The following is a 22421-nucleotide window of genomic DNA, read 5'->3' on the forward strand; positions in this document are numbered from 1 at the left end:
ATCGGAAGCAGGCTCCAGGCTCTGAGCTGTCATCACAGGGCCCGACACGGGGCGTGAACTCACGGAGTGAGATCATGACCTGAGCCGAAGTCGGATGCTCAACCGACTGAGCCACCCAGGCGCCCGCCCACCTTTTTTTTTTTTTTTTTTTTTTTTTGCCTGTAATTGAGAGGTATTTCAGGCTGACCCAAAACAATAGAGAATAATTTTTTTAAGTTTATTTATTTATTTTGAGAAAGAAAGAGAGAGAGAGCAGGGGAGGGGCAGAGAGGGAGAGAGAGAGAATCCCAAACAGGCTCCATACCAGCAGTGCTGAGCCAGACGTGGGGCTCGAACTCATGACCCATGAGATCATGACCCGAGCCGAAACCAAGAGTCTGGTGCTTAACCGACTGAGCCACCCGGATGCCCCAAAACAATAGAGGATAAGTTAATAGACACCCACAGACTACCACCTATGGTGGCTTAATTAATACGCAAGTCAAATAAATCAAATCGAGATTCATTCAATACCCCTCGTGTGCCCTTTCTCCCTCTCGGCCACCGCGGACATCCCCACAGACAACGCCGTCCTGAATGTAGACGTCATCACTTGCAGGCCTGTCTGTATGCTTTTACCGCCTATGTAGCCAGAAACAACTACAAGATGTTTGCTCTGTGCAACTTGCAAGATGTTTGCTCTGTATAAATGGTATCGAGATGCCTCCTCGTTCCCTGCCTGCCTTGTGTTTTGCTCCACGTTTTGTGTGCCTAATCCACGGAGTTGGATGGAGTTAGGGTTTATTTATTTGAACTGGCTGAGCTTAATTCTCTTCTGTGCGCACTCCACAGTTTGCTTTTCTCTTTTCCTGGACGGACACTTCGCCCTTCCCAGCAACGCTGCTATGAACAGCCTAGTGTAGACGAATTTCCGCACGGTTTACGGGCCAGAGCGGAGAGGCTGGATCTCACTGAACACGAGATTTTCGGAAACGTGGTGGCTCTTAGCCCGGCGTGGCCTCTCGGAGTCCTTGTTGTCTTAGACCCAGAAGGTCTCACACATTCACACACCCTGTCTGGCTCCCCTGGGCATCCGAGCTTTCGACCTCTGGTCTCGTGGGAAATGCATTGGGCATGCAAGGCGGTAATTGTAATGATTTGTGCTAGGTGCTGTGAAAGCAAGACACCCCAGGCACTGGTGCTGCATCGAGGAAATAGCAGCTCCAACTGACGAGTTCAGGAATGATTCAAAATCATAGTTAAGTTAGGCGAAGTTTTGTGGTATGAGTAGGAGTTTTCCAGGAAGCTGGAGGTGGAGAAAGGCCATGATAGGTAGAGGGAACAGCCTAAGTGCAGGCCCAGAGGACTGAGGAACAAGTCGAATTGAAGGAATAAGAGAGGCTGCTGTAAAACACTGAAGAGCACGGGGGAGATCGGTAGGACACTTGGGGCCCAGAATGCCATGCTAAGGAGGTGGGATTTATCCTGGTGGTGGTGGGCATATGGTGAAGGATGGAACGATAAGAGTGGCACGTTCACTGGTGTTTTCGAGAGGGGTCAGGTGACAGTGGAAGAAGCGTGGAAGAGAGACAAGACTGAAAGCAAAGGAAACCAGGCGGGAGTCTACTGCAATGGTCCAAGCACCAGTCATCAAAGAAGAAATGGAACCGTGAAGGTCTAAAGCAACACACAGGAGGTGACTGGCGAGAGTTTAGGCACTGACCAACTGGATGAGCAGGGGAGGAAGGAGGGGTGAGTCAACGGTTGGGGTAGGCAGAATAATGGTCTCCCAAATATGCCCACGCTTTAATCCCTAGAACCTATGAACATGTTGTGTTTTGTGGCAAAAAGGACTTTGAGGATGTAATTAATGTCATAGACTTTTATTTAATGTTTATTTATTTTTGAGATAGAGACAGAGCATGAGCAGGGGAGGGGCAGAGAGAGAGGGAGACACAGAATCCGAAGCAGGCTCCAGGATCTGAGTTGTCAGCACAGAGCCCGACGCGGGGCTCGAACTCGCAGACCACGGGATCATGACCTGAGCTGAAGTCAGATACTTAAGAGACTGAGCCACCCAGGCGCCCCCTAGAGTCATAGACGTTTAAATAGGAGGATTAGACTGGATTATCTATTGAGATTGAGGCGGGCCCAGTCTCAGTCCAGGAGCCCCTTCCAAGCAGAGAACTTTCTTTGGCTTGCATGAGAAAGAGGCAGAAGGCGAAGTAAGATTTGAAATGTGCGGATGTCAGGACACACACGTGCAGGGACTGGAGAGGGGCCTCGAGGCACCACGGAAACAGAGCCCTGTCCTACCCACGCGAGGAACTGAGTGTGGCCACCAAGCTGAGTAAGCGTGGAAGCGGATTCATCATTCTGGAGACCCAGAACCAACCTGGGCTTCGGACCTGCAGAAACGGAAAGATTAGCAAACGGGGTGGTTTTAGCTCGCTAGGGTTGTGGTAAGGTGGTACAGAGGCGGGAGGAAAGGGTCGCTAGCATGGGTTCTGGGTTTGTCGTTGGGCTGCGGGCAGCTGTCCCCGTGGACCTTGTGGGGACTTGGATGGAAACTAGATCTCCGTGTTCCTCATCAGACTCTTCCTGTGTTAATTATCTGTTCCTGCAGCAGCAAGATTACCAAGAGCTTGGCAACTTGAGGCCACAGGCATTTATTGTCTCCCAGTCTGCAAGCGGCTCCGCTGGGTCCTCTGCGAGGCTGCAGTCCAGGCTGGGCTCTCTTCTCGGTGCTCAGCTGGCGGCTTCCTCGGTTTGGGCTGCTGTAACAGGAGACCACAGACTGGGGGCAGGGGGTGCTTAAACAGCACACTTTTATCTCTCACTCTTCTGGCCGGGAAGTCCAAGATCAGGGTGCTGGGAGATTCGGTGTCCGGTGAGGGCTCATTTCCTGGCTTGCCGACGGTCTTCTTGTCCTCACAGGGTGGAGAGAGACCGAGCTCTCGTGCCCTGTCCTTTTTTTATTTTTTATAAGGCATTAATTCCACCGCAAGGGCCTCAACCTCAAGACCTCATCCTGCCCCAATTACCCCCCAAAAGGCCTCTTAGGAGTAATACCATCACACTGGGGATTAGGGCTTCGACATACGGACTGGGGGAGGCGGGGAGTAGGCGTGAGCTACAAACCTTCAAGCCCAGAGCAACCGGAAGGACTCATTTTCTTCCCTTTTCTTTTAAGTTTTATTTTTTTATTTTTTTATTTAAAAAAAATTTTTTTTCAACGTTTATTTATTTTTGGGACAGAGAGAGACAGAGCATGAACGGGGGAGGGGCAGAGAGAGAGGGAGACACAGAATCGGTAGCAGGCTCCAGGCTCTGAGCCGTCAGCCCAGAGCCCGACGCGGGGCTCGAACTCACGAACCGCAAGATCATGACCTGAGCCGAAGTCAGACGCTTAACCGACTGAGACATCCAGGCGCCCGTATGTATGTATGTATGTATGTATGTATTTATTTGTTCATGTATTTATTTTTCAGAGAGAGAGCCCAAGCAGGGGAGGGGCACAGAGAGAGAGAGAGGGGACACAGGATCCAAAGCCGGCTCTGCACAGACAGCAGAGGGCCCGGCGCGGGGCCCGAACCCACGAACCGTGAGATCATGACCTGAGCCAAAGGCAGATGCTTCACCGACTGAGCCACCCAGGCGCCCCGGGACTCCCTTCCGAGTCCCTACGGCTGCTGACAATTCAGTCCCTCGTGGCCTGTTGGACTGAGGGCTTCGATTTCTTGCCATGTTGTTGGCCGGCTTCCGTTCCTTGCCGTGTGGGCCTCCCCAGCACGGCCGCGCGTGTCCTTGAAGCAGCCAGAGAGCGTCTGCTATCCAGATGGGTGCTGCCGTCTTATGCAACATAATCAGAGAAGTGACATCACGTCACCTGTGCCGTATCCCGCAGGGCACAGTCGTCCCACTTAAGAAGAAGGGAAGACACGGGGTGTGAACAGCAGAAGGCAAGAATCGCTCAGGATATTGTCAGAGTCTGTCCGCCAACGCTTCTCAAAGGAAGGTACGGGGTTTCTTTTCTGGGGGTGTTTCAAGAATTGTGAGGGATTTTGCAGCCTGCCCGGCCTGGAGTTCAAGGGTTCTTTTTTTTTTTTTTTTTTTTACCCACGGTAAGCCAAAACCCAGGTCTGCTCACCTGGGTTCGAAGGGCCGGGCTGGGATGGGAGGGAACAGACTCACGGGCAGCGTTCTTTGTGGGCCGGCCTGGTGGTTTGCTAAGCAAAACTCAAGTTGATATGACATAAACAACGTCTGCTGCCTCCAGGGGACTGCCACAATATTTTCTTTTAAGGGCTACTCGTGCCTGAAATACGCTTCTGGTTTTGAAATGCGGTTCTCCACTCATGCACGGCTACAAATCACTGACTCTCTTATTAAGAGCGCCGTTTTTTATTCTTTACTGGAAGTTTGCAAAGCACATGACGTCATTCCAGATGGGAGACACGCCGGGGCAGTGGGCTGGAGGCCTCTCCTTGGAGGGGGTCAGTTTGGAAGACAAGAGTGAGCTTTTTCTTGTTTTACTGTTATTTATTTTACAGAGGGAAAGACAGAACACGAGTGGGGGGAGGGGCAGAGAGCGAGGGAGACACAGAATCCCAAGCAGGCTCCAGGCTCTGAGCCATCAGCACAGAGCCCGACGTGGGGCTCGAACCCAGGAACCGTGAGATCATGACCTGAGCCGAAGTCAGAAGCTCAATCGACTGAGCTACCCAGGTGCCCCAAGAGGGAGCTTTTTCCCTGCAAACTTGGCATCTCATCCATGCAGGGCCAGCCCTGTGTGAACGCCTGTGCTCTCCAGAGCCCTTGGCATCTGTTTACTCTTTGTATTTTCTCTTTTTTCCCCCCCTGTTGTTAAGTTTGTAAGTTTTTGCTGCCAAAACAGTGCATCCGGAAGTAACACAGCTTCCCTTCCTGAGGCCATGATAATAGGAAAAAAAAAAAAAAATGGGTCCTTCGCTCTGTAATCCCTCTGTACCCCTCACGCCACCTGCACGTCTTCATGATCAACAGCAGGACATGGAGCCTTCTGCATGGGATGTGGATGTTCTGGAACACTCTGAGAAGCCAACATAAAAATCTCTGAGTATGGGGCGCCTGGGTGACTCAGTCGGTTAAGCGTCTGACTTGGGCTCATGTCATGATCTCACGGCCTGTGAGTTCGAGCCCCGCGTCGGGCTCTGTGCTGATAGCTCAGAGCCTGGAGCCTGCTTTGGATTCTGTGTCTCCCGCTCTCTCTCTCTCTCTCTCTGCCCCTCCCCCACTCACTCTCTGTCTCAAAAATAAACATTAAAAAAAAATTTTTTTAATCTATGTGTATGGATAAATATGCTTATTTATAAGCATATCGGCTAACGTTACAGCTATACAAGATGGACAAATTCTAGAGATCTGTACAACCTAGCGCCTATTGTTAACAGCTCTCTTAAGGGGCCAGATCTCACGTTGTGTTCTCAGACACACAAAAGAGCAAAAGGACACAGGAAACTTGGAAGTGATGGTATGTCTCTCACCTTGAATGTGCTGATGGTTTCCCAGGTGTGTGCTTATGTCCAAACTCATCAAATTGTATACATTTCAATATGTGTGGGGGTTTATTTGGTTGTTATACCTCAGTAAAGCTGTAAAACCACCTCCCCCAAACAGGGCACAGCTTTTCTTACTAAATGAATCTCCAGATCCATAAATCAATCCTTCCTTTTCATGGCGGCCCATGACGCCAGGGGATGGATGGATTGCCCTTTCACGTCCTGGTTGGTGGATGTTTACAATGTTGTCAGAAAGCCTCCGTCGCATGAGAACCAAGTGAGTGTGTGCCAGTCCAATTATAGAATGGGAGAAACTGAGGCCCACAGAGATTAAGTGGAGGGTCCATGGCTCCCCCCCAGGTTCTGGTAGATTCCCCTAGCGGAGAGAAACCATGGCGGCCCTGCTATTGCACGCTGCTGCCACACGGTGTCACTGTTGAAGCTTGCTCCCTGTGCAGCCTCTGCTAACAAACAGCCCTTCCTAGCTACCACCAGGAACCTGGGCTCCCTCTTTGCCGTCAGAATTCTTATATCACCTTCTTCTGTCACTGATCATCGTGATCTCTCCTTACAGAGCTCCCTGTGCAAACCCACCTTTTCCCCAGTGGTCAAGTTGTCACAGAACAAACACAGCGGACTTCAAGCTGACTTTCAGAAATTCACAGACAAGTTACGGGAACCCAAACATGGCTTTACAGATTCAGGAGCGCAAGTGGTTCAAACCAACATACAATGGCTTGCTTATTCAGACACACCATCAGCTTTACCCACTTCTGTGAAAAGAGGACCCAGACTCAGAATTTGGCTCACTAGTGTCTGATTCGGCAGCCTGCACCCAGCTGGTTTCACAGCTCCGTGGTATCCCCAGATTTCCAGCAGAGGTGATGATTTTGAGATTCATGTGTAGTCTTCCAGGCTTAAAAACAAAAAACCGGGGCACCTGGGTGGCTCAGTCAGTTAAGGGTTGGACTCCTGATCTCAGCTCAGGTCATGATCTCACCTTTCATGAGTTCGAGCCCCACATTGGGCTCTGTGCTGACGGTGGGGAGCCTGCTTGGGATTCTCTCTTTTTCCTTCTCTCTCTGTCCCTCCCCCACTTGTGCGTGCCCTCTCTCTCAAAATAAATAAACTTAAAAACAAACAAACAAAAAACAGCAAGCACTTCCCCACACATAAATATATACCCTTAGTTTTGTTCCATTTTTTTTTTTTTTTTTTTTTTTTTTTTTTTGGAAAAATGGTACCTACAGCACATTTTGTAACTTGCCTTTTCCTGAAGCCCATTCATCATGTGGGGCAAAGGAGGGTGGGCAGGGTGGGGACAGTTTTGGGGGGTGGTGAGAATGGGTGTTTTCCTAGGATGATGGCACTGAGTGAGGCTTTACTCTTTGGAAAGAGGGACAGGAAACTGTGTGGACTACTAACATCCTCCCACAGATACTGGCCTAACTGAGGGGGGTGGGGGAGGAGGAGTGTGGGTTTTTTGTTGTTTAATGGAAGGAACCTAAGTGTTCCTTTGTGACTTTTTTTTTTTTTTTTTTTTTTTTTTTTTGAGAAAGAGACAGAATGCAGGGGAGGGGCAAAGTGAAAGGGAGACACAGAATCTGAAGTGGGCGCCAGGCTCTGAGCAGTCAGCACAGAGCCTGACTCAGGGCTCGAACCCACGAACCACAAGATCATGACTTGAGCAGAAGCCAGATGCTTAACCCACTGAGCCACCCAGACACCCCTGTGGCGCTTCTTTAAAAAGAAATGAATGACTGCTCCAGGGGAGAGAAGACAACACTCCATCATTATCTGTCTTAATTCTGGATCATTCTAACTCGCCTGCCTCCTAATAGGTTATCTCTGGGTTTGTGGGCTCTGGAGAGATTCTGGAAAAAAAAAAAATTCTGCACGTGATACAATCATCTCCTATTAAATCTAAACAATGTGAAAGTTTTCAGGATAAGAAGTGAAGGAATCCTTTGCACAGATCTCCGACTGGCCAGCTGTTAATTTGATGTGGATCTTTCTACCCTCTGCCCAGTCAGGGAGGGCGGGGCCCAGCCACACGAGCGTCGCCCAGCCGCAAGTTAGAAATGCAGGGTCTCGGCGCCACTAAAGAACGAGAACCTGTCTTTCAAGGCGACCCCCGCGGCGAAGAGAGCTTCTCGGTGTGGTCTGGCAGCATCAGGGCCACGTGGGGGGTAGTCAGGCCGCATCTCGGATTTACCGAATATGCAGAAGCCCCGGAGGTGGGGCCCAGCGATCGGTGCTTAACAAGCCACGGGATGCTGAAGAAGGCTGACGACTGTGACAGCCGCTGCTGTGGGGTCGGGGACTCTCAGCCCCTGGCCGCTGCAGCTAGGCTCCTCGCTCCCCATCGCATCCCCCAGGCGCCCTCCCTCCAATCCGAGAGAGCCCGCCCCGATGTGGCTCGGTCACCGAGGTACCCCCAGAGTCCAGCTCCACCACGTATCCACCAGGAGCTCCGTTAACGCTCCCTTCGATTAGGAATCTCGGGCCGATCCGGGTTTCCCCGAGGTCAAGCTGGTTTTCAGAGGGCACAAAACCCCCGCGGGTCGAGGCCACTGCACGCGTGGTTAAATGCATTCGAGCAGACCCGCGGTGCATCCTTTCGTGATGCGAAGAAAACAGGTTCCCTGTGACCCCAGCTCCGTTTCCCGGGGCCGCTTCCACGGCCAGTCCGTCTGGCAGCACACAAACGCCTACAGCTGGCCAGGCGTCCGTTTCACAGAAGGGCAAACGGAGGCTCAGGCGGGTCTAGGTCGTCACGTCAGAACGGCTCTAGGTCTGGGAAGGATTTCCTCTCTTCATGCAGTGCCTGCAACGGATTTCTTTTTAAAAATAGCAAGCCAGCCAGCAGCTGCCTCTGGGTGTGGGCCCGGCATCAGGCAACGGCAGTCCTCTCATTAGAGAGGATAAAATTGGACTTTCAAGTTCAGGGGAAAAGCTTAGCGGCTCTCGAGTTGAGTGCCAGCAGCTGTGGGGTTTTTGCCGGGGGCCACGGTTTCTGGGGGCCCCTCCGCTTCCCGCGGGGGGCGGCAGGGGGCGCCGTCCGCGGGGAGCGCCGCCCGGAGCGGGCAGTTTGCGGACTCGCCGAGGCCGGACCACCCAGACGCTCACCTCCTTCGAGGGCGGGAGCAGAGCTTGGAGCCACACGAGTTGAAAACAGTTGGCCGGCTCCGCACCCATCTGCACCCAGGGGCGAGGCTCTCGGCGCGGCAGGCGGGCGGGGGCCTCTCCGAGGGCCAGCTCTTGAAAAGTGCTCCCAACCCTAAAAAGTCTCGCCGTTAGGGAGGCTCACGCTAGGCACGGACGGGGTTCGAACCCGTGATCTTCGGTTTACGAGACCGACGCCTTACCACTTGGCCACCGCGCCTGCGTTAGAATGGCGGCTCCGCGAGCCTCTATCCTGGCGTCGCTCCCGTGAGCTCGCCCCGCGGGCACGAGCGCGAGCGCGCCCGCTCGGCCCCCGCGGGGCCCCGCCCCCTCCCTGCGGCGGGAGGGGCGGGGCTCCAGCGGGCGCGCGCCGGACGCTCTCCGCAGACTCCCGGCGGCCGACCCGCTGGGCTTGGAGGGTAACCCGGTCCGCGCGTGTGGTGGGGTGGCGGCCCCGGAGTCCCCACGGCCACGGCAGGAGGCGTGTCTGGAGCTCCGGAGTCGGCGGAGCAGTTGTCGGGTACTCAGTGCCTAGTGTTCGAATCCCAGCTCCTCCAGAGACAGTCTGAGACCTTGGAGGGCGCTCCTCGGAGCCTCAGTTTCCCCTCTGGGGCGAAGCGGGAGAAGGGATGGCAGTGCTCGTTGCCATCCGGATTCCCCGGGCGGTCCCCGGCTGCCCTGCGCGGAGCACACGCTCGGCGACGGTTGTTGAATGAATGAGTAAGTGTTTAAGAAATAAGCTCAAAGCTCCTTTCCCCCGATGGCCGCGGTGAAGCCCAGGGTGTCTGCCTCGTCCCGGAGCAGCGCCATCACCTGGGAACTTGCCGCCCTGCGACTTGGCGGTTTCACCGGCACCTGCCAAATCACACCCGATGGTGGAGCCAGGCAACGTGGGCTTTCACTAGCCCTCCAGGCGATGCTGATGCGCCGGAAAGGCTGAGCCCGCTGCGCCAGACAACTGATAGACACATTCATATTTATATACTCAAATGTATGTACGTATTCAAACTTATTTTTATACACATGGACCGACTCTGCAGTTCTCTTGGATTTTTCATGAATGGATGTATGATGTATTAATACAGCGGCTTGTAGTCATAGAAAATAATCACAAGTGACAGTGGATTATTTAACAAACACTAATGTGTGTTTCGTTAATATTATGCATAACCCAATATTGTAAATTATATATACTACAGTATATACGGTAATATGACCATTCTACAAGGATGGGTTACCTTATTCTCTTTAATAGCTATTAGTGGTTAATTAGCTAATAGTGGTTTCCTTTTGAGTGGCTCTATCGCAGTTGATTTAATCAATTTCTGGGAAGTAGCTTTATGTTGTCCGCAGCTCTTTTGCTGCACAGAACGTTCTGCTATATGCATCTTTCCCGTCTGGTACCAGTGATGCTTGTAGGGCACATGAAGACATACATTAGGACACTACTCAACTACTCAACTGTATAGGCAAATAGGAAACTTAAATACCGGGAAGTTGTGTTCACCAAGTTGCTTTAAATGTCATGGTTTGGGACGGTGAGTGGAAAAGGCACCAACACTTACCCTCAGACACTGAGACAGGAACCCTGAGACACTGCACCCAGTGTGTGAGATCTTTCTGCAAACCTCACCGCAGCTCCCTAATTAAAAAAAAAATTGGGGCACCTGAGTGGGTCAGTTGGTAAACGTCCAAGTTTGGCTCAGGTCATGATCTCAAGGTTAGTGGGATGGAGCCCTGTGCTGGGATTCTCTATCTCCCTCTCTCTCTGCCCCTCCCCTGCTGATTCTCTCTCTCTCCCTCTCCTTCTCTCTCTTTCTCCCCCTCTCCCTCTCTCAAAATAAATAAATAAAAATTATCAAATTTGGGGCACTTGAGTGACTCAGTCGGTTAAATGTTTGACTTCGGCTCAGGTCATGATCTCAAGGTTTGTGATCTCAGCCCCGTGTCGGGCTCTATGCTGACAGCTTGGAGCCTGGAGCCTGATTCGGATTCTGTGTCTCCCTCTCTCTCTGCCCCTCCCCTGCTCATGCTCTGTCTCTCAACAATGAATACATGTCCAAAAAATTAATAATAATTTACAAAATTTTATAAGCATTTTTAAATAGAAAACTCAAGAACATTTTCAGAATTAAAACATTTCTTACTGAGCAATGCCTCTGACTAGTTGAGGATAAAATTGGTGCCAGTGTCTCCCTCCTTTTTTGGGTTGAGCAGTTGGGATGATTGTGCAGAAGTGGCAGAGGCTTAGCCAAAGTTAAAAGAAATTAGCAAATGAAGGAAATTCACATGGGAGCAGAGCCCAGAACTAATGGGGCAGGTGGAGCAGGAATCAGTCTCTTAACAGGTGCTGTTTTTCAGTTTTGTCTTGTGAGGCAAGGGAGGGAGCAGAATAATAGAGGGGCATCTGTAGCTTGTTGGGCAGGTGGGATGCCCCAGGTGTCCAGGATCGGAGGGGCCCTGAGAGAGGCGGGCCCTGAGAGAGGCTGGCCCTCCCACCTTCTGGGAGCTGGGTGGTCTGACTTAATCTGCCAGGCAGAAGACGCGCAAGAGGCCACAGAGCTTGTACACGTGGACGGAGGGTCTGTCCTGGTTCCAGTGTCCCAGAGCGGTACCTGCACAAGGTAGGTCCTCAAAACGTATTATGGAAGGAATTAACATTCAGGGTTTATTTCAGTGCGGTCCTCCTCGTGGTTCTGGGGAACCTCCTTGGCCAGTGCCCTCCAACCACAGTTCCAGGATTGTCCTGACACTGAACTTGTCTGGACTCCTTTTCAGAGGAAGCAGAAACTTTGAATTCCTTGGTGATGGGAGTTGTTCATTGTTTACTCTTGCAGAAAGAGCTTAAATCCAGTGAACGTTTCCTCTTTTCTGCGTCCTAACAAAGGCCCTGGGGCAGATGATGGCACAGAATCAATGTGACCCCAACCCCAGGCCTCCCGCATGCATGCGGGGTGAGAAACCAGGGTCTGCTGATCTGGTGACCAAGCCAGGTGATAGGATGGAATACTTTTGAACTTTTTGTTCCGTCTGTATATTCAAGTCACCTGGATCTGGATAATTCATGAGCATTTGCATTTCTTTTGTGTTGAAATGTCACTTTTTTTTTCCATTTTAGAAAAAAATATCTAGTTTTAAATCTTTCTCTTTTTTTTCCTGTACTTTTTTTTGTTTCTCTGTGCTCGTCCCCCAGGTTGATGTGGCTTGAAAAACTGAAGTTCTCTCTGGGACCCTCTCTCCTTGCAGGCCAAACTCCTGATACAGCCCGTGCCTGGGTCCTGGCTGCCCTGACTCAGGTGTGCTGCCCCCATTTTAGCGGCATTTGATAGTCCGGGAGGGCCTCCACCCACACTTTTTAACGGGAGCCTTCGTTGCAACCTTAGCCGCACATCTCACTGGGACCCCCACATCTTGGGAAGACGCAGACCCATATGGGGACTGTGGGGCAGCCTTTCCGACAAACTCCCATGTTATGCTGATGCTGCCGGTCCTGGCCCTCACTTTGAGAACCCCTCCTTTAAAGGATCTTGGGGGCGTCTGGGTGCCTCATTCGGTTGAGCGTCCGACTTCAGCCTAGGTCACGATCTCATGGTTCCCGAGTTTGAGCCCCACGTTGGGCTCACTGCTGGCAGTGCAGAGCCTGCTTTGGATCCTCAGTCCCCTTCTCTTTCTCTGCCCCTCCCCAGCTTGCTGTCTCTCAAAAAAAAAAAAGATCTTGGAGAGATTCATTTGCATGAAGAAGATGGCAGGGAAACCCTTAAGCTTGGATACTTAGGTCACCTGAGTTAATGACATCAGGTTTTTACTGATAACCTAAATCAAGCCTAAACAAAAGCTTCCTCAGCTCCTCCCAGCGTGCCAGTGACCACGCTGTTAGTCTTGGTGGGTTAGAGCCCAAGGCTGGAGCCAGAGAACACAGCCTGCCTTCATTACTTTCTGGGAGAAAGTCCATGTTTCCCAGCGGGCTGAGCACCTCAAATGCTAGGTAGGGGCCAGGCTATGAACGGAGCAGGCATAGGACACCCCGAGTAAGGAGCCTGGGCTTTTTAATTTTAGCTCTTCTGGTGGGTACGTGGTTGTATCTCATTGTGATGTGCATTTCCCTGGTAAGTGCCTCTTCCTGGGCCCATTAGCCGCTGCATACATCTTCTGTGAAGGGGCTGCTCAAATCTTCTGCCTGTTTTTGTAGCTCGTTTGTCTTTCTATTAGGGAATCCCTAGAGTCGGTTGTATAATCTGGATACAAGTCTTTTGTCAGATGCCTAGGTTGTGACTATTTTCACCAAGTCTGGGGCTTGCCTTTTCAAGTCTTAAAGATGTCTTTCAAAGGGCAGGAACTTTTAGTTTCAATGTAGTCCGCTTTATCCTTTTTTTTTTTTTCCTTTTATGTTTCATGCTTGTTACGTCCTTTCTAAGAAAGGACTCCCCAGGTCATGTCGAGGTAGGTCATGTGTACTTAGGTCACCAAGGTTTTCTGGAATTTTATCATTTGACGTTTTACATTTAGGCCTGTGATCCGTTTTGAGTCCATTTATCTGTATGGTGTGAGGTATGGCTTGATGTTCATGCTTTTCCCAGATGGCTATCAAATTGTTACAGCACCATTGGTTGAAATGATTATCCTCTCCCCATGGAATTGTGGCAGTACCTGTGTTAAAATTCAGTTTCCTATGTATTTGTGGTTTCTGGAGTGTGTGCTGTGTTTTGTTGATGAGAGTGCTTATTTGCAGGCCAGTTACCCCCCAGTCCTGATGGTTGTGTTTTCTGGTGAGTGCTGAAATCAAATGTTATAAACCCTCCATCTTCATTCTTCTTTTCCAGAATTGTTTCTTGCGTTCTAGTCCTTTGCGTTTCCGTATGATTAGTAGAAACCGCTCATCAGTTTCGACACATGCCTGCCGGAATTTTGATGGGGAGTGCATAGAATCTGTAGGTCAGTATGGAGGAAGTTGAATATTTCATTTCACAGTTGCTTCTTGCTGGTGCCTCTGGATCTTGGAGTCTAAATTCATTTCCTTTGCATTTCATTATGTGAATTTCCTGTGATTTTCAGTGGCGGAGTAGGTGGGATGCTTGTGGTAACCATGTTGACCTCCTTTTGGCATGCCATCCATGTGAAGGAATGGTGGGGGCCCCAGGAGGAGGGTTGAAGGAGGATGTGTTGTCAGTGTAATCTCGGTGACAACATTCAGAAGAAGCAATGGTCTCCTGGTTCAGAAGGGGGATCATTGCTTCAACACCCTTCCACAAATAATGCCAACCGTACACCAAAGGTTACAAAGATGTAAATTAAAATTTTCTGTGGAGACATTAGAGTTGTACAGAATGCCCTAGTATCATCTCATCAGATCAATCTTAGAACCTCTAACCTCGGGAAGTCATGTTTCAGTAGGTTCATTACAAAACTAGAATAAGCTCGAGTTGGCAGCTGTGAATAATAAGTTTTGCTCTTTTTCTTTTTTGGTTTTTCGGATAAGCTCTAAAAAGGTCAGATTATCTGAGGTACAGACATTAGCATGTAGCATTGACGGTGCTTTTATGTGTATGTAAAAAAGGCAGAAAGTAATGGAGAAGAAAATTGCTATTTCTCTTATTATTTGTTCTTTGTGTAGCAGGGGGCCCTACGCTCCCAGCTCTCCCTTCCCCTGCTTCCCTTCACCTTATTAGGAGTTTATTTTGGGTCATTCTGTATCTTTTTGTTTTGTTTTGTGTTGATGTGTATTTATACATGGGAAGTATAGTGTTTGGGGTGGGATTGATCTTCCCTCCAGTGATACATGTTATGTAGCTTGCCTTTTTAAAAGCTCCACAAAGCATCAGATGTCCAGCAGTATCATTCCCTATGGCTCTAATTCCTTTTAACTGCCGTGCTCTAGTGTGCTGGGTGACTGTAGCGGTTTTATTAATTCCCGTCTGGCTGGGGTTGTTTTGAGTTTTTCTTCATTACACACAGTGCTGCCCTTGTATCTTTGCTTGGGCCTCCTTATGCATGTGTGTGGAGGGTTCTTTAGCAGAGATGTCAGGGTGATTGCTTTCCTAACATAATTTTTCTGTTGCTTTTTAGCAGCCTTGAGCAAACATCCGTTTGGTGGCGAGTGAGCTGCTGTCTGTGCTACCAGGCTACAGGAACAATACTGGCTCTGTTTGAGGCTCTCATTAAAAAAAATTTTTTAGCAGTGCCTGGATGGCTCAGCTGGTTAAGCGTCTGACTTCGGCTCAGGTCATGATCTCATATCTTGTGGGTTTGAGCTCCATGTCGGGCTCTGTGCTGACAGCTCAGAGCCTGGAGCCTGCTTCAGATTCTGTGTCTTCTTCTCTCTTCCCTTCCCCTGCTCATGCTCACGCACACTCTCTCTCTCAAAAACAAATAAACATTAAAAAGAAAAAAATAAATAAAAAATAAATATATTTTAAAAAATTATCTAATTATTGTTTTGAGAGGGACAGAGAGAACGAACCATGGAGGGGCAGAGAGAGAGGGAGACAGAATCCTAAGCAGGCCCTGCGTTGCCAGCAGCAGAGCCCGATGTGAGGCTTGAACACACAAATGGTGAGATTGTGACCTGAGCTGAAACAAAGAGTCAGATACTCAGCCACCTGAGCCACCCAGGTGCCCATTGACTCTCTGATTTTTAAAGTCTTTTTTTTTTTTTTAATGTTTATTTATTTTTGAGAGAGAGAGAGAGACAGACAGACAGAGTGTGAGCCAGGGAGGGGCAGAGAGACAAGGAGACACAGAATCCGAAGCAGGCTCCAGGCTCTGAGCTGTCAGCACAGAGCCCGATGCAGGACTCGAACCCACGAATCACGAGATCATGACCTGAGCTGAAGTAGACGTTTAACCGACTGAGCCACCCAGGCACCCTGAGTCTCTCATGTTTAAGTTTGTGTGGAGTTGGTTGTGAAGAAGCAGAGACAATCAGTCACAAGCTCTGTGTGCTGCATGGCCGAGGTCCTCTCAGCTGGTTGAGACCTGCGTTTTGGGTACGGGTGTGTTGGTGCAAAGTGAACAAACATCTTTGGTTCTTTTCAGTATTGTAAGCTTGTAAGAGACAATATGTGAATGTCCCAAAATGGTTGTTTTGCAAATACTGCACTTTGTGTGAAGTAGTACCAGCATCTCCTGTGAATGATACATGGGGTGTGTTTCTCAATGCAGCAAAGCATTTATTTTCCCTTAGCTTTATTAATATTATATGGGTTTTCAAAAACTCACATCTTGATTCATATTAACCATGAAGTCATTTTGATTGATAGAGACCATTTTCTGGGCCTTGTGTTTCAAGACGACTGTTACATAAATGACACCTGATCTCCTGGGTTGCAATTTTTTTTTTTTTTTAACCAATACAGAGTTTTGGTGAATTTGTGCTTGTAATTGGGCCACCTTCCATATACACCCCCTTCCCTTAAATGTAGGAGCAGAAGCAGTGTTTACATGCTTAAAGATTACATGTATGTTATGAAGTTCGCAGTGACTTGAAAAATGTCATCTCCTGTCATCCGACGCCAATTATCATATCCGCAGGTTTGGGTGTGGGAGGCGATTATTCCCAGGGCTGTTCTTGGCAACTGGAAAAGATAAACGGGCGGAAGGAAATGAGAACAAATGTGAAGAGACCTCTACCTACAGAGCAGAACATACCTTTTGCGTTTTCCCCTGGTGGTTTTACTTTAGTGCTGTGAAAACATAAATGCGTATGTAAAACTTGGGGGCAAAGATGTCGAACGTGAAACGTGACTTTCCCCCCATTCCATTATGGACATGGGCGAATTTCTCCTAGGGAAATGTTGAATAAGATTTTACGGGAAACCTCTTAGGGTTGCTCTTTCTCACGGTTCTGTCCCTCACCATTCTTAAAAAGCTGTCGCTGTGTTTTCTTGTGATGCTTTGAGTCCATAGCTGCTCCCTGGGCACTTCGGTGCTGGAAGTGTGAATGGTTGCTCTGGTGTTTGCCTCTGTGTTTTGCTGGTTGTCATGGTATATTAGTGAGTGCTGTGTAATCTTCTGCTCTCTCTAAAAATAACACAGGGGCAAATATTTGGAGAAAGTACAAACACTACATCCAGACCTCAGCTTATCTCAAATAGAAGCCACTAGTTCCATTCAGGTAAAAACACCTGTGGAAATTGAGAGTGGCTTCTTTCTTTTGAGTTGGGCTGTTTGGTTTTTTGGGGGGTTGGTTGTTATTGTCGTCTTAGAATCTTTATCTCCCATCTTTCAGCAACTACTATCCTGTTTTCTGTCTCTATGTTAGTTTCCATATCCTAGAGTTTTACATAAATGGAATCAAACAGCATGTATTTTTTTTCTCCTGGTTTCTTTCACTCAACATACTTATTTTAAGATTCATCTATATCATACATGATTTCATGTGCAAGAATCCATTCCTTGTTACTGCTGAGTGGCATGGATATTTACGTTGTTTCCAGTTGAGAGCGATTACAGATAATGCTACCATGAACCCATGAACATTTCATGTACAGGCTTTTGAAAGGACATTGAAAGGCTTTCATTCATCTTGGGTAAATACAAAGGAGTGAGATGGCTGGACCGTGTGTTTATCTTTTTTTTTTTTTTTTTTAAGAAGGCGTCATGCCCAGTGTAGACTCCAGTGCAGGGCTTGAACTCACGACCCTGAGATCAAGACCTGAGCTGAGATCATGAGTCATTCATTTAGCCTACTGAGCCACCCAGGCGCCCCTGTATGTTTATCTTTTTAAAAAATTGGTAAACTGTTTCCCAAGGTGGTTGTGCCTTTCACATTCCCACCAGCTGGGTAAGAAAGTTCCAGTTCTCACTGGCGCCATCCTAACAGGTGTGGGGTGGAATCTCATGGTGGTTTTAATCTGTGTTTCTCTAGTGACTAATGATGTTGGGCATTTCTTCATGTGTTACTACTAATTGGTCTTTGGAGAAGTGTCTGTTCAAATCTCTTCTGCCCTGGGGTGTCTGGGCGTCTCGGTCCATTGAACGTCTGATTCTTGATTTCATCCCAGGTGATGATTGCACCATTCCTGAATTTGAGCCCCGAGTCAGGCTCTGCACTGACAGCAAGGAGCCTGCTTGGGATTCTCTTACTCTCCCTCTCTCTGCCTCTCCCCTGCTTGTTCTCTCCCCCTCCCTCCCTCCCCCCCCCCCAAAACAAATAATTATAAAAAGAAAAGGCATGCTCCTGCCAGGACATTAAAAAAAAAAATCCCTTCTGCATTGTTTTATTGGGTGGTTTCTTTTCTTATCGAATTGAGCAAGTTCTTGATCTGTTTTGGATACCATTACTTCATCAGAAATTTGATTTTCAATATTTTCTCCTGTGGCTCTTTTCATTCCCTCAACAGTGTCCTTTTAGGAGCAGAAGTTTTAACTTTTGATGACATCCACTGTGTCTGTTCTTATGCTCATCATTCTTTTTTTTTGTTGTTTATTTACTTTTGAGAGAGAGAATGAGCACAAGCAGGAAAGGGGCAGAGAGAGGGGGACAGAGGATTCGAAACAGGCCCTGTGCTGACAGCAGCTAGCCCAGTGTGGGGCTTGAACTCCTGTGCTGAAGTCGGAAGTTCAACCGACAGAACCACCCAGGTGCCCCACACATCATTCTTTTCTTGATGTATATATAAAAGAAATCTTTGCCCAACTCAAAATCACAAAGGTATTTTCCTATAGAAAGTTTTGTAATTTAAAGTTTGGCAAAAATGATCCCTTTAGAGTTAATTTGGTATATGATATAAGTTATGAACTGAAGTTCACTTTTTTGTATATAGAGATAAAATCGTTCCGGTATCTTTTGTTGTAAATCCTGTCTTTTCTCCACTGATTTCCTTTGTACCTGTGTTGAAAATAAGTTGTTCATATTCCTACTTCTGGCTCTATTTTGTTCCCTTGATCTCTTTGTCTGTTTTTACACCAATTCCACACTGTCTTAATTACCATAGCTTTGTAAGTCTTGCAATCAGGGTAGTGTTGGTATCCCAACTTTGTTCTTCTTTTTGATTATTTTAGTTCCTTTGCATTTTCTTGTGGATCTGGGAACCCGGTAACAGTTTCTCCAAAGAGCCTGCTGGGATTCCATTGAAACTGTAGGTCATTTTGGAGAAAACTGACATGTTGTCAGTACTGAGTTTCCCAGTTCATGAACATGATACATCTCTTGTTTTTTGTTGGTGTTCTTTAATGTGAACAGTGTTTTGTAGTTTTCAGTGTCCACATCTGTTACGTCTTTTGTCAGATTTATCCATATGTAGTTCATATTTTTGATGCTATTATAAATGATATTATTTTAAAAATTTCAATTCCTGATTGTTCATTACTGGTAGCTAGAAATACACTTAAGTTTCTTGCACCAACCTGACATTCTGCCATCTTGTCAAACTCACGTATTAGTTGTATTGTGGTACATTCCTCCAGATTTCTACACAGATAGTCATGTCATCTGTGAATCCTGAATTTTATGTCTTCCTTTTTTTTTTTTTTTTTTTAAATTTTTTTTCAACGTTTTTATTTATTTATGGGACAGACAGAGACAGAGCATGAATGGGGGAGGGGCAGAGAGAGAGGGAGACACAGAATCGGAAACAGGCTCCAGGCTCCGAGCCATCCGCCCAGAGCCTGACGCGGGGCTCGAACTCACGGACCGTGAGATCGTGACCTGGCTGAAGTCGGACGCTTAACCGACTGCGCCACCCAGGCGCCCCTATGTCTTCCTTTTTAATCTTTGTTTTTCTTTATTGGCTAAAACTTTCAGTACAATGTTGAGTAGAAGTGGCGAGAGACAGGCTTGGCTAATTTCTGATGTTGAAGAGAAACCATTCAGTGTTTCAAATTTAAGTGTGATGTTAGCCGCTGTGGGTTTGCCCTTTATTAGGTGGAGACAGTTTCCTTCCTTTGCCACTTTGTTGGGTGATTTTTTAAAAAAAATCAGGAATGAATGTCAGATTTCATCATGTTTTCTTCTGCCTATTGAGATGACCATGGCTTTAAATTTTTTTTAGTTTCTTAATATGCTGAATTACATGTTTTTCAAATGTTCAACCATCCCCACATTCCTCAGGTAAACTCCACTTATCTCATGATGCATTATGTTTTTATATATTGTTGCATCCAATTTCCTAAAAATTTGTTTAGAAATTGTGCACGTTCGAAAAGATACTGGTCAGTAATTGACTTTTCTAGTAATGTCTCTTTCAAGCTTTGGTGTCAGGGTGATACTGACATGTAGAATAAAGAAGTATTCTTACAGTAAAGGACGTATTCCCTCCTTTTCAATTTTCTAGGAGAGTTTGTATGGAACTGGTATTATTTCTTCCATAAATGACTGGTAGAATTCACCAGGAAAGGCCTCTGGGCCTGGGGTTTCCCTTGTGAAAAGGTTTTTAATTCACTATTAATTTCATTTCTTTCTTAGATACCGGTCTAATCTGGTTATCTATTTCTTTTTCTTCTTCTTCTCCTTCTTTTTTTTTTTTAAACCCTAACCCCAATTGTATCTATACTTGGAGCCAGGGCCCTTTTTTTTTTTTTTTTTTTTTACTGTTTTTTTTTTTTTTTTTTTAATTTTTGAGAGTGCGTGCGAGACAGTGCAAGCAGAGGAAGGGCAGAGGGAGAAGGAGACAGAACCTTAAGCAGCCTCCGAGCTCTGAGCTGTCAGCACAGAGCCCGATGCAGGGCTTGAACCCACTAACCATGAGATCATGACTGGAGCCAAAGTTGGATGCTTAACCGGCTGAGCCTTCCAGGTGCCCCTTAGTTGTTATATATTTCTTTTTAAGTTAGCTTTTGCAGTTGGCATCTTTCAAGAAAATTGTTCCATCTAAGTTGTTGAAATACCAACATAAAGTTTTTCATGATAATGCCGCCTTATCCACTTCCTGTTTGTGGAATCGGTCTGATGTCACCTCCCTCATTCCTGATATCGGTAATTTGGTAGAGGTTTATCCATTTTATTGATCTTCTCCAGGGACCAGCTTCTACTTCCATTTTCTTTGCTATTGCTTTCCTGTGTTTCTATTTTGTGTATTTTGGTTTTGACCTTTATTATTTACTTTCTTCTACTTTAGGTTTAATCTGCTTTTATTTTTCCGGTTTTTTAAGATGGACACTGAAGCCATTGATTTGAGACCCTTCTTTTTTTTTAGTTAAAAAAATTTTAATTTTTTTTTTTTAAATTTACATTCAAGTTACTTAGCATATAGTCCAACAATGATTTCAGGAGTAGATACTTTAGTGCCACTTACCCATTAGCCCATCGCCTCTCCCACAACCCCTCCAGCAACCCTCAGTTTGTTCTCCATATTTAAGAGTCTCTTATGTTTTGTCCCCCTTCCTGTTTTTATATTATTTTTGCTTCCCTTCCCTTATGTTCATCTGTTTTGTCTCTTAAAGTCCTCATATGAGTGAAGTCATACGATATTTGTCTTTGTCTGACTAATTTGACTTAGCATAATACCCTCCAGTTCCATCCACGTAGTTGCAAATAGCAAGATTTCATTCTTTTTGATTGCCGAGTAATACTCCATTGCATATATATACCACATCTTCTTTATGCATTCATCCGTCGATGGACATTTGGGCTCTTTCCGTACTTTGGCTGTTGTTGATAGTGCTTCTATAAACATTGGGGTGTATGTGCCCTTTCGAAACAGCACACCTGTGTCCCTTGGATAAACACCTAATAGTGCAATTGCTGGGTTGTAGGGTACTTCTATTTTTAGTTTTTTGAGGAACCTCCACACTGTTTTCCAGAGTGGCTGCACCAGTTTGCATTCCCACCACCAATGCAAAAGAAATCCTCTCTCTCTGCATCATTGCCAACATCTGTTGTTGCCTGAGTTGTTCATTTTAGCCATTCTGACTGGTGTGAGGTGGTATCTCATTATGGTTTTATTAAAAAAAATTTTTTTTCAACGTTTATTTATTTTTGGGACAGAGAGAGACAGAGCATGAACGGGGGAGGGACAGAGAGAGAGGGAGACACAGAATCGGAAACAGGCTCCAGGCTCTGAGCCATCAGCCCAGAGCCCGATGCGGGGCTCGAACTCCCAGACCGCGAGATCGTGACCTGGCTGAAGTCGGACGCTTAACCGACTGCGCCACCCAGGCGCCCCTCATTATGGTTTTAATTTGTATCTCCTGGATGATGAGTGATATGTGGAGCGTTTTTTCATGTGTCGGTTGGCCATCTGGATGTCTTCTTTGGAGAAGTGTCTATTCATGTCTTTTGCCCTTTTCTTCACTGGATTGTTATTTTGGATGTTGAGTTTGTAAGTTCTTTATAGATTTTGGATATTAACTCTTTATCTGATAAGTCGTTTGCAAATACCTGCTCCCATTCTGTCGGTTGCTTTTTAGTTTTGCTGGTTGTTTCCTTCGCTGTGCAGAAGCTTTTTATTTTGATGAGATCCCAGTAGTTCATTTTTGCTTTTGTTTCCCTTGCCTCCGGAGTCCTGTTGAGTAAGAAGTTGGTGTGGCCGAGGTCAAAGAGGTTTTTGCCTGCTTTCTCCTTGAGGATTTTGATGGCTTCCTGTCTTTCGTTTAGGTCTTTCATCCATTTTGAGTTTTTGTGTATGGTGTAAGAAAGTGGTCCATGTTCATTTTTCTGCATGTCAGTGTCCAGTTTTCCCAGAACCACTTGCTGTTTATTCTTTCCTGCTTTGTCAAAGATGAGTTGGCCATACGTTTGTGGGTACATTTCTGGGTTCTCTATTCTGTTGCACTGATCTGAGTGTCTGTTTTTGTTCCAGT

General features: G+C 47.1%; 1 long non-coding RNA gene and 1 other non-coding gene across 2 annotated transcripts; one reads left to right on the forward strand and one right to left on the reverse strand.

Annotated features, from left to right (window-relative positions):
• The first annotated feature begins 3483 nt into the window (after positions 1-3483).
• LOC147573102 (uncharacterized) lies at positions 3484-6668 on the forward strand. Its single transcript, XR_015245195.1, has 2 exons — positions 3484-3997; positions 6094-6668. It is a non-coding gene; the product is annotated as an uncharacterized LOC147573102 (long non-coding RNA).
• Positions 6669-8832: 2164 nt separating this feature from the next.
• On the reverse strand, positions 8833-8904 carry TRNAT-CGU (transfer RNA threonine (anticodon CGU)). Its single transcript has one exon. It is a non-coding gene; the product is annotated as a tRNA-Thr (tRNA).
• Positions 8905-22421: the final 13517 nt, after the last annotated feature.

The sequence above is a fragment of the Puma concolor genome, chromosome E3, assembly GCF_028749965.1.
Source record: "Puma concolor isolate L17-30 chromosome E3, mPumCon1.1.hap2, whole genome shotgun sequence".
Classification (NCBI taxonomy): Eukaryota; Metazoa; Chordata; class Mammalia; order Carnivora; family Felidae; genus Puma; species Puma concolor.